The following is a 12,739-nucleotide window of genomic DNA, read 5'->3' on the forward strand; positions in this document are numbered from 1 at the left end:
CCGTTCCGCCAAAACACTTGTCCAGTCGTCACGAGGAGGTTCGTGGAAGTTAGACAAGTAATACAATAGCCCGGACCTGAGTGCATCATGGGCCCTTGGTCGGGTCTACGCTTCACGAAGACGTATCAAAAGGTCTGTAATGCTAATACATTAAATGAAATGAGGCTGACTTTATACACTTCAGGCAAACTTTGAGGCACAACGTGAGTTTTCTCAGTTTAAAGTGCAGCGCAAATTCATATCGCAGAAGGTATTTGGAGGAGAATTTAAATTGGTCTACGGTGTACAACGAATTAACAGCAAAGCAAATGCTGCCGATGTAGAGATACATTTATGGAATTATACAAGAGCTCAGCCGTGCCGATCTTGGCTCAAACCGAACCCAGCGAAAGACGGTTGCCAAGATATGAGATAGACGGCGCAAATTTGGTATTGAATGACTTGCTGAGATTTCAAAGACGCTTGTTTCCATTACAATTAACCATACTTTAAGTTACGACACCACTTTATTGTGTCTTCACTTGAGTATTTCTCCAACTTGTACTGCCAAGTCACAATACGAATCACGGAGACCGACGGTTTGGATAATGGTTACATTATCAAGCGAATTGCAACAAAATGGCGACGAGGCACCCACGTGTATCCTGCCTTCAGTTGGGAGGACGATTTCAAGCCGGGCCGTTGTTTTTGGAGCCTTTCTGCCGTGATCGTTGGGTGCTAGCAAAAAAAGCTAATTAGCCTCATCGTCGGGAGGATGGCGCGTGGAAAAAGACATGAAAAAGAGGGGGTCGCGCGTACCGTGAAAGTGACGGAAGCGGGTGCGTCGGACACCGCTAACGAAGCTAAAATGACGGGGCTAGTCGGTACCGTTAGCCCTCATGATGAAAACACGTTGCAGTGGCGCTCCTATACAGATGCGTTTTGATTGCTTTGGCCAAGCGAACGGCACGGAAAGAGATAAGCGTGGGTCAGGTGAATCGGCCATACCAAATTGGCCCTAGATGTGAACGTGTGCGTGTCGGCCCTGTGATGGCCTGGTGGCTTGTCCAGGGTGTCCCCCCGCCCCCGCCTGACGCCCGATGACTGCTGGGATAGGCTCCAGCATCCCGCCACCCTGATAGCAGGATAAGTGGTTTGGATAATAGATGAGTTACAACGAAGAGAAACTTTGTTTACCACCATGTACATCACTCTCCTGGTGTATTTGTTAATGAAACTAAGTCAGAAGTGAATGCAACCTTCTGTTTTAGGTAAACGCCAAGCAGCTGAGGGCTCTTAGGTACTTCGTTCAACTTCATAAAGCCTGCAGCGCTGCAGGAAACCAAGCATATCTCAGACCACCTCCCCTAGGAACCAACAGCAGGCAAGTACTTCAGACGAAATTAGATTATCTCAAAACCACACATGCTGTGATGAGAAAATTGACAAGAAAGATAACAATCTTAGTGTTTTGTTTTGTTTGTTTTGATGCTGAACTATGTGACATCTTTCTGCAACGTGTACAGTTTCATGGCCGCTTCTGTACTTGTGTACTCTGAGCATGAGGATGCTAGACTGCCAGGAAGTCCAAGGCCAGCAAAAGATCTATCTACAAGACTCAGCAACCTGGCTCCAGCTCCTATCCCGATGGCCACCGAGGTTCCTCTACCTCCAGAGCACAGCTCCTCTCTGGGGGCTTGGGATATCCCATTGCCTCCTTGCCTGCACCCGGCTGACAATCCTCTATACCTGGAGCAGAGATCGGTGCCCATTTATTATTCAAACATTGGCTTTCCTAACCTGTATACTGGCACTCCTGAGGCATCTCAGCCCTCTTCTCCATGCCCTTGGGATGCCCCACTCCCCCCGGATGAGGTTGAACAGCCGAATGACGATCCCCCATCACCAGAGTGCAGCTCAGAGAGCAGGTACCCCGATTTGTCCCTCATACAGTTTCCCTCACTGGATGATTGACCTTTTTTTTTTTTGGCATCTGTGAAAATATGTACAATCTGATAGAACTTAATGTGTTCGCCAGTGATTTCCTTTCTGTTTTGTTGAGTTAAACCTGTGCTGAATAAAAGAAACAATTGGGAAAAAATGACAACGGAACAGTTCATAGTTATACTGAGAAGATACAGATTATGAATAACACTCTTGTAGATTATGAGTGACATATAGATGATGATGATGACATAGTTATCTAGTCCACTTTTGCATCGTGATTATTTTTTCAAGTTTAAGTGGAAACCGTTAGTTTTACTCTCAATATATGTTTCACTATTAGTACTGGTAGTCTTTGTTTTCATACTTTTGTGTGGTTTTTTTCTTCATGGTTGTCCCTGAGAAGGACAGAAAAATGTAAGAAAAAAGAAGAAGAAAAGAAAACGTTCCATCTTGATTAAGATGTTGGTAAGAGTCAAGACCTGAATGAATGAATGAATGTAATTACACAATGTAATGTGCCTGTTACATATTAAATGTGTGTCTTAAACATATACATTTGATAATTGTCCATTTTTTTATATTTGGTTTGCAAAAGTTCAGTAGGAATTCCTCATACAGAGGCTATCTTTCATTTGAAAAAAAAATCTTACCTGAATTGTGATTGGTCGTTTCATTTTTTTTCAGCCAAAGGCTCTGAAAGATCTTCTTGTCTTGGCTCCTCCAAGACAATCTTTCATCCTTGGATGTAATGTTGTTCTTCATGAGGCAGTAATTACCATAGACGTCACGAAGAGTCATTGCAGTTGCATGGTTAGAGTGATGGGAGTGTCTGTATTGATGTTTTTATATTCATGTTTTTTTTTTAATATGTATGTATATATTTTTATAATGTGTATTTTTAGATAGTATAATATGTATTTTTAGCTAATAAACAGATTAGGGACAAAAGGCTGCCCACTAACATGAGTCGTTTGAGAAAGAAAACTCGTGAATCTAGTGGTAAGTGAACTAAGCACAGAACATAATGTGATCAGTAGGAGGTTAGAGAAGAGAGAATTAGAGAATAAACATATCGTGAAGCCGAATATCACAAAGCTGCAAACCAGAAGTCAGAAGGTGCAAATGGATGAGGGGACTGGTACTCTCCTCTACTGACACAACCACTACAGTGATGATAACCATCAATACAATGCCACTGCAATATCAATATCAATGAATTACATGAATAATGAATAAAAGCAGTGGACGTTGAACAAGTGAAACATTTTTAGTTTATTGAATTTAAACATCAAATGTGAAAATAAAACATACTGTGATTCTAATTCATAAAATGACTTCTGGAACGGGCTTGTGGCACAGTCGCCTCACAGCAAGAAGGTTTCCTCCGGGGGCTCCGGTTTCCTCCCACAGTCCAAAGACATGTAGGTCAGGTGAACTGGCCATACTAAATTGTTCCTAGGTATGAATATGTGTGTGTGTGTGTGTGTGTGTGTGTGTGTGTGTCAGCCCTGTGATGGCCTGGCGGCCTGTCCAGGGTGTCTCCCCACCTGCCGCCCAGTGACTGCTGGGATAGGCTCCCCATCCCCGCGCGGGACCCTGAGAGCAGGATAAGCGGTTCAGATAATGGATCGATATGTATTTTTATATTCATATGTGTCGCTTGTTTAATATTGTATTTTAAGCTCATACGTCACTTTGGTTCAACTGTGGTTGTTTTAAATGTGCGATGTAAATAAACTTGACTTGACAATCATGTAATCTAGTTGCTGAACACGTGACGTCATCATACATGATTTGGAAACCGGGACTCGGAAAAGGTAGTTTTGTAAATTGAAAATTTACAAAGAGTCTACTGTAAACTACTAATAAGACACGTTACCCCCCAGCTAACGGGTCTGACCCTTTAGCCGAGCGGTTAATGACGTCGCCTTGTGGTGCAGTTCACTCGTATCGAATCTCGCACCGGGCAAGAAAGTAACCGGTTACACTACCATTACTGACAGAAAAGACCGTCATCAACATTTTGGCGTTGCATATCGTGGAATAGCTATAATCATATGCCAACAGTAGAAGGAAAAAACAACTGATCAGCACCGATTAGTATTGTAACCTAAAGGGTCAGACCCGTTAGCTAGGGACTAACGTGTCTTATTAGTAGTTTACAGTATTAACCCTAGCACCAACCATCAGGCTATCTAAAACGAACAACTAACCAACTAACCAAAATACAACTTGATTGATTGATTGATTGATTGATTGATTGAGCGCTCTAACTAACCAACCACAGGCTATCTAAACCGAACAATCCGTGCGCATGCGTGGTCGCACATCCTCCTCGGCGTTTTACCAAACTGCTGAGTAAGGCTGGCGACCCTGAGTTCATCACGGGGGTCGGTGGTTCGAATCCCCGTGTTACCTCCGGCTTGGTCGGGCGTCTCTACAGACACAGTTGGCCGTGTAGGGTAATTGGCCAAGTACAATTGGGGAGAAAAAGGTGTGTGTGTGTGTGTGTGTGTGTGTGTGTGTGTGTGTGTGTGTGTGTGTGTGTGTGTGTGTGTGTGTGTGTGTGTGTGTGTGTGTGTGTGGTGGCTGACGTTCATTCATAAGAAAAAAAAAACCCCTGACGTTCATCTGAATACATGTGAAGACGTTTGACAACTGCATACTTTGCAAATACTGAACGTGACAAAAGGACTCGCACTATTTGTTTCAGGTGCTATTTTCTGTAATATTCATCAATGTGATTTCCCCCCCACCAGCTACACCCCCAGCATAGCCATTCCTGCAGTATGTTGTTTTTAGTGGCAACGCGGTCATTTCCGTTTTGCTTTTGCATCAAATTTTGTCCTCAAATTCAGAGGCGGTAGCTCTCACGGTGTTTTAAACTTGCGTTTTTTTGGGGGGGGGTAATTATTGCCAATATACAAATTCAAAGTAGGTTGGTTTCTCATCATATTTTTTCGGTATGGCAAATAATCTATCATAAACGGGGATAATGTTTAAGCTAACTGAAATTGGGTCACTTCCAACGAGATTTGGTCCCTATTTTTCCCCCGTTACTTGGAAATTACTTTTAGTGACCACCAGGTGTCACCTTTTGATACATTTTCTTGTATGTTGGCAGTCTACCTGGAGGTTTACCTCAAGGATTTGAACCTGAGCCACGCTGCCATTAACAATTCACAATTTTCTTCCAAAACATTAAACAGTGTGTCTAACAGTGTCTAAGTGTTTGTGGCTGTAATGGAGCCCAAATGCTGCATGCAGACATTTCTCTGGCACCGTTGGTGGGGCAGAGTTCATTTCAGCACAGGATCAAAACCTGTTTAGTACAATTTAGCTACTGGACCTACTGTAGTTAAAATGACTCTAAATTTGATATGATATACGAGATGACTTGATTGGGGAGAAAAAAGGCTTTTACTACTAAGGTGTTTGTATGTGCTCTTGGAGTGCGTGTTGTGTTAGTAGCACCAGTGGTGTGTAAACGTTTGTGAGCGTGCATGTGCTCACACATACAATATAGATGTAGGGGGATATTGGTGGGGTTGTTGGATTACTGGGGTTGAGAGAATTCTCATGAAATGGGTGTATCCTCCTATGTATTCCCTGCCCGGACTAGTGCAAATACTCTACTGTGCTCTTTGTAACGCTATGTTCACTTCATATATTCTCCACTGCTGTCAGCAATATGGGGTTCCTTTCTCACTGTTAAGTCTTCAAGGTCGCTGCATGCCTCATTGCACCCTGGGATTACAGCACTTGTGAGAGAATAGCATGAGCAAGCTACAAGTGGCCTTGCTCTAAAATGCTTGTATGTTTTGATTGTAAAGTCTTGGCATATTTCAAAGGCTGGTAATGTATGTGCTTGTGTGCATGTGTGTGTGTGTGTGTGTGTGTGTGTGTGTGTGTGTGTGTGTGTGTGTGTGTGTGTGTGTGTGTGTGTGTGTGTGTGTGTGTGTGTGTGTGTGTGTGTGTGTGTGTGTGTGTGTGTTCTCTGTTGCATTGCAGCCCTGGGGGCCACACATACTTGCTCCTACCCTAGAATGTTCAAACATGCTTTTGAGTGCATCCATCAATCTTTACACTATCTTACTGAGACCACTCTTTGCAAACAGGAAGTTCCCTACACAGTGCATTCTAATAGGTTATCCAGATCCTGACCTTGTTATGGACACAACCGCATTCAAAGACAGCATTTATTCAAGACAACTTACACAACACGACAACAAGATAACAGAAATCATATTTCATCTTGTCAAGGGCCACTTGGATATATATGTTTTGTAATACTAACGCATAATCATTATTGCATTAAGATATATTGTCTTAGTGGGATTTAAGAAACAATAAATGCTTTACACATGCAACAACAGGGGCCAAAAGGAGCGTCGTGAAGATACATGTGTAATTTATAATGGTAAAACACTGACACTTGAAGTCATTCAAATTCCAGAAGGACCGTGGAAAAATATATTACCGCTTTAAGTGTCGCATATTAAGTCTAGAGACGTTCCTGGTGCATGTTTTTTTGAACGAACTCGCTGCATTTTAATTTACACCCTCTTCTTAATTTGGTTTCTCATCAACCTTCGCCAAAACTGCCACAGGACACGCCCCAAAATAAGTTCATTTCTGACTATTGGACAAAGAGCAAGGCAAGAGTCGGGGTTTCATTGGTTAATTTTGTACAATCCCTATTATAGACCAATTAAAAACGCGTATGGGCGGGGCATGAAGCCTGTCAGAGGGAGGGGAGAGAAAGAGCGTTGTCCGTACTCCGCAGCTATCCGGGCGCTGAACTAGGGAGGTGGAAGTAAAGCTCTGCCTGGTCAATAGTTCGACTTTTAACTCCCCAAAAGCACCGTCTCAAGAGTATAACCGGTGAGTTTGACGTCTTCCTCGACTTTTAGATACGTTTAATGAGCGCTGGGACCCCGATTCACTCTGCCCGAAATTCGCCGCCGTGCCGGGCTGAGAAATTGCGCCTGTCAAGAGTCCGCACGGACACGCCGGAGGAAGTGCTAATGAGCTAGCTAACGTTAGGTTCTGTAGACGTGTGTTTCCCTTTTCTTTGCGTTTCTTTTCCTGGCTTCGTTAAGTCGCGGGCAAATGCGTGAAAAAGCATGCTAGCTATACTTTTTGCACTGTGTCGTAGTTTGTTTTTTTTTTTTTTTTCTCCTGAACCCTGCAAGTGTGTATAGCGGAGAGACTTGACAGAAGTGCCGGTGTTGCACCGTGGTGGGGTGGCTGCCGGACACGTTCTTTACAAGTTCGTTTTACTACACGTGACGGTTATTACAGTACTACTGCTAATTAGCTCTATTGTCGCTGCTCATATTGTGCACATGAACAACGGAACTTGGAATAGCGTACTTACAGGAGAGTGCAAATGTCGGTCATGTACCCAAGTGGAAAAACAGAGATGCGAGGAGGCATTGTAAGCCACTAATGCGACCACTGCTGCCACAATAACTAGTGATAGATCTAATATGATATTGTTGTTATTGTTATGGCTCAAGCAGAGCAGACATAATATTCAGGGCAAGACATTATATGCATAGGGTAGTTTGCCTCATGTTGAGTCTTCAGGGCATGGAGATCCCCATTGGTAAAGGTTTATGATGTTCTTTTGAAGTAAAACACAGCAAGCTTTTTTGTTAATCAAAAGTTCAAGTAAGTGTTAGATGTTGCCTCTTTTTCTGCCATGTCATTTTATGCTCACTTCATCATCACATAACTCCCCTGCTGATAGCTGAGGATATATTCAAACAGGTGGATGCCTTGCAGGGAAACAAATCTGGACAATTTACTTCCTCTTGCTCTGTGGTTGTAATTTGTTTTCCCAACCGGTAGAAACGACCTTGTTTATTCTGCTAATATTTTCTCGCCACAGGTTGCTTTTGCAAATGTCAGACTGCGACAGCTGTTTTTCCTCTGTTGTCTTGACATGAGCTGCCAAAGAATGGCCCCGTTTTCCCCTATGATGTTTTTTTTTTAGTGACTTAAAAGCTAAATTTACTCAGATACATCACTTACCGAGATGAACATTTGATATAGTTCTCCCCATGGAGAATCGTGTGCTTTAGCAATGCTGTGCAAGGATAACATCACAAACTGACTGATGGGATTGGGGTGATATTTAGATTAGTTGGTCCAAACGTTTTTAAAATTATGTAAAATTGATTGCATGGCAATGTTGCATTGCTTGTACAGAACAGAGGGGAAATGAAGATACGTTAGGCTGTAACAACCACGCTGGACATGCAGTCTCAGACACAACAAAGCTGGTGGATACTGAATGGCTCACGTGTAAGGGCCCATAATGAGTGACGGACCTGTTTCTGGCAGGGCCCCAAATGACACCAACACTACTTGCATGTTTTCAGTACATTCCCAGGGTGAGGCTGAATTCCTCAAATTTGCGTCCTGGGTGACACACTAGTTTCCCCAATACGTATGAGCGGCTGTAAAAGTTTGGGAATCCCTTGGCTTGAAGACTGATTTATTGGGGCTCCTGATCCATTGAAACAGTGCCTGCTGTTGGGCAGGACATACAGCAACAGCTGCACTTTTTTTTTACAACATTGTGTGTGTGTGTGTGTGTGTGTGTGTGTGTGTGTGTGTGTGTGTGTGTGTGTGTGTGTGTCATTTCATTTGGAATGCAAAGATCTAATTGCAGCATTTCTGGTATGCTGGATCAATTTTGAGAATATAAGACATGAGACAATGACTATTATAGATGAAGCTGAGGAGCTCCTGAGAAGAATGTGAAGGATGCTTTGCGTGTTCTTTGCCTAACCTAGCAATAGACCACAATGTCGCTTTTGCACAATGGGCTCAAATAGTGCTATGGGTCACCCAAATTGAGAAGATGTTCAAAATGTGTAGATAATCCCCAATATATTTTTATGAGGCAAATTAAATGGTGGGTTTTAATTAAGCCAAGGCGCACCTTATTAGGCCTCATCAAGGAATCAGACTAACGTGTTTGAATATCCTCTCCGATTCAGGGGCCCTATAATTCGGCCCAACATTACTTTAAGTGCCATACAGACCAAAAATAAATGTGCTGGTTGAATTCTATCAAAAGAATGCTAAAATCATGTATTGTGTGTTGTGTTTTATCTTTGAATTAGAAGAGGACAGGGTGGCATTTGATGCTTACAAAGTTGCTAAAATCTAGAAGTCTTTCAAAAGGGAAAATATTTTCCCCAAGAATAAAGATGGAATAGAGGAAATATTTGTATTAGAAAAAGTACACTTAGTTATGTCAGGACTTTGCATTAGTTACTATTCAGAAGGTGCCTAGTGGGCCATTTGCACCAGTTAAAATTGTGTCATGCAGCATTCAAAAAAAAACAAACGTTTTTGGTGCTTTCAGACCAGCAGCGATACTGTAGGTTTTGGAGCCTGCAGGGGCAACTTGCATTAAAGAATGTCTCTATAACCAATCACTAGAACCTGTTTGCAACATCCAAGGAGCCAGTCTGGGATCCTGGCTGTTGGTTTAGGGAACAGTGGGATCGTGCACACTCACAATACACAGGTGATGTCAGGTATTGTTTTAGGAAGCTACTGATTGCTGTATTTGGCTGACAGTCTTACCCTTTGTTTAAAGTCTGCTACCGTTGTGCAGTGACTAATCGATTCATGTTGGTTTTCGGTGGCCTTTTTCGAACATTTAAAGCAATCTGATATGTTGCTGATGTGATGTGGCCCACCAAATGGCAGAAAACTGTGGAAAGCATGAGACATTGAAGTTTACAAATGTCTCTTGGCAGCGTGTGTGTCCCTGTCTGAAAGTCTATCCTTGACCATTTTTCTGAAGGAGAAATGGGTGAAAAAAAACTTGTGGTGTAAAAACACACAGCTCAGGCATCCCTCAGCTCATTTTTTTTGCATCTGTGACAGAAAAACAGGATATGGCGGCACTCACGAGTGTTCAGTTTTTTTAGTTTTTTTTTTTTATTGTGGTTTTCAACCTGCTTTTGCAGCGCAGGTTGGCCAAAGCAGGAGGGAGGGCAAACCTTTGCGTCCTTTGGCACTATTTTTCCTATCGTAATTTAGCAGCGCTAAAAACATTTCCACTACTTCTAAAGAGAATATAATGCCTATACACTACCAAAATTAAACACTTATAGTTCCCCAAAGAATGGATAAGTATAAGGCTGATGTTAGGAATGAAAGCTTTTCATGGTAAGTTATCAAAATAAGAGGTTTTAACATCTCGACATGCTCTTTAGTAAGAACTACACTGTTGTAGGGCAATATAGAATAGGCCTACTATATTGATAATTATATTTAATATGTACACCACTAGAAGCACTGTTATATTGAATTCCAGTTTTTTTTCCAGGCTGTTTGGAATTACAACACGTTGGCGTTTCGTGAAATGTGTGTTGGCACGAGCTAATGCATCTTGCTAAAACTATCTTTGACCATTTTGCTGTCTTAGCAAGCTGAACATGATTCCACCGCTAATGTGTGACATATGATTACCGTATTTATTGCAAGTCACAATGAAACAGGCACGAAGTGAACTGCTTCAAGCGTCCTACCAGGCCAGATGGGAGTAACGTGATAATAGGCTTTTACACTAAGTTGTTGTAGAACTCCATATGAAACTGCATGCACCAGTGATTGTTTGTTAGCCAGAGTCCACACAGAATCACAAGTTGCTTTATTGCAAAAAAAAAAAATCAAAAATGCAACAAGATTTCCTTGCAGTACTGCACAGGTGCCAAGCTCGAGATCTGACTTGGTCATAAGATGAACAAGGAGCCACATGGGAAATGCTGTATCATTGCATGACTATACTGTTGTGATGGATATTCTAGCCTATAGCACTTCTTAGCCAGATTTGAAGACATATTCCGATAACACTTATAGAGTAACAGTTCTTTCTCAGGTATTTCCATTATATTGATTAACTAGAAGTGGATTCGTGTTAAACAGTCAGCCCCAGTGTCAACAGCACAATGTAAAGATGATGAAAGTGCATCATCTGCCCCTTTTCCAACTTAGCAAACATATTCAAATGCAGAGTAGCATTATTGTAGTCTATACCATGAACCTGACCACTGTGGCAATGCCATTCTGCCCTTCAACCTTTTATTTGGGGCCTGACTTGGCTGAAAACCTATTACACTGATTCACCAACATTGGGCTGACATGGATACTGATATCAGAGATTTTATCCAAGCCTAAAATTCCATACCAACAGCCAAGAGAAACAGGTTATAAATAAAAGCAAAATGACTTTATTTACTGCATTTTTGGCACATGGAAGCCTTTATTTCTGTAATAGTGGTGTAGTGGTGATATCGGTGCATCCCTAATAAGAATACATATTACATATACATACATATATATTTATCTATCTGAATAATATGATAATGGTGCTGTTCCCTTTTGTGAATAACTAGAAGCCCCCCCCCTTTCTCCCCAATTGTATCCGGCCAATTACCCCACTTTTCCAAGCCGTCCTGATCTCTGCTCCACCCCCTCTGCCGATCCAGGGAGGGCTGCAGACTACCACATGCCTCCTCCGATACATGTGGAGTCGCCAGCCACTTCTTTTCACCCGACAGTGAGGAGTTTTGCCAGGGGGACATAGCGCATGGGAGGATCACATTATTCCCCCCCAGTCCCCCCCCCCCCGAACAGGTGCCCCATCCAACATACCCACATCTGGCTTTCCACCCGCAGACGTGGCCAATTGTGTCTGTAGGGATGCCCGACCAAGCCGGAGGTAACGGGGATTCAAACCAGCGATCCCCATGTTGGTAGGCAACGGAATAGACCGCCACGCCACCCCGAAAAACTAGTTTGAATTGTTCAAGTTACTTTAATCTCATTAAACTAAAGAAAAACACACATCATACAAATACGTATGAACATTTGTCGGATTTTAAGAAATCTTTATAATTAAATTTTGTGGTTATCTATCAAGCATTGAACCAGACCATTAAAGATATGCCCAGTTTGAAAGAAATAAACACAATTGCCATGTTCCACCATTTCAAATGGGCATTGATCAAACTACAAAGAAGTGTGCTGAATTTAACCTTGACTGTGTTAATGAACGCTGAGCTCATGCTTGATATTTACTAAAATTCATAGCACACTGAGAGACTAGCGCTGAATTATCTCTATTAAGGTCACGGCAACCACAGAAATAATCACTGCAGTCTACACATCTCTTTTCAGAGTAGCCCGCGGTCGGTCGGTACTCGTTAAGCACATTAATTCCCTCATATATACCAGCGTAGCTAAGAAGTTTAGTCCCCTCGACCCTTCAGCTCCAGTCCCTGGCTCTCCTCCTCCTCCTTATCGGCCACTAATCACCCAGTTTACAGTGGTCCACCATGTAACCGCTGAGTCAGCCAGTACTGCCATCTGGGCTGGAACCAAAAACACAACAGATTTCTCACTGGCTGCAGAGACTCGGAGAGATGTTAGCCTAGCTCTGTTTGCATGTGCATGTGTGTGGGAGGGGGGGGGTAGAAAAAAAGTTTAAAGGATTTTTTTTTCCCTTAACTAGGCAAGTATATAAGGGAAAGTCAGTGGAAAGGAAGGATGAACTTTTAATGCAGCCTTAATAAAATTCATCAAGCATGACTATGTAATGTCATTTCGGTCTCCCGGGTGAATAATTCCATTAACATCAGTATACCTGCTTAACTGAAACTTTTCCTTTTCACTTTAAACGCTGACTTCAGTGGAAAATACTCAAGCTGTCAACGGTGGCAAATCCGTGCAAAGAATTTGAGTAACACTTTTCTACGTCAGATCAGCAAGGCAAATATTC

At 42.4% G+C, this 12,739-nt stretch overlaps 1 protein-coding gene across 1 annotated transcript in view; it reads left to right on the top strand.

Moving 5' to 3' along the window:
- The first annotated feature begins 6,697 nt into the window (after window positions 1-6,697).
- The window catches only part of fam49a (family with sequence similarity 49 member A), a 49,110-nt gene continuing 43,068 nt past the window's right edge, over window positions 6,698-12,739 (top strand). Inside the window, exon 1 of the mRNA XM_056294638.1 lies at window positions 6,698-6,810. The gene's annotated coding sequence lies outside the window, so the exon portion shown is untranslated. The remainder of the gene's footprint in view (window positions 6,811-12,739) is intronic.

This window comes from Lampris incognitus, chromosome 15, assembly GCF_029633865.1.
Source record: "Lampris incognitus isolate fLamInc1 chromosome 15, fLamInc1.hap2, whole genome shotgun sequence".
NCBI lineage: Eukaryota > Metazoa > Chordata > Actinopteri > Lampriformes > Lampridae > Lampris > Lampris incognitus.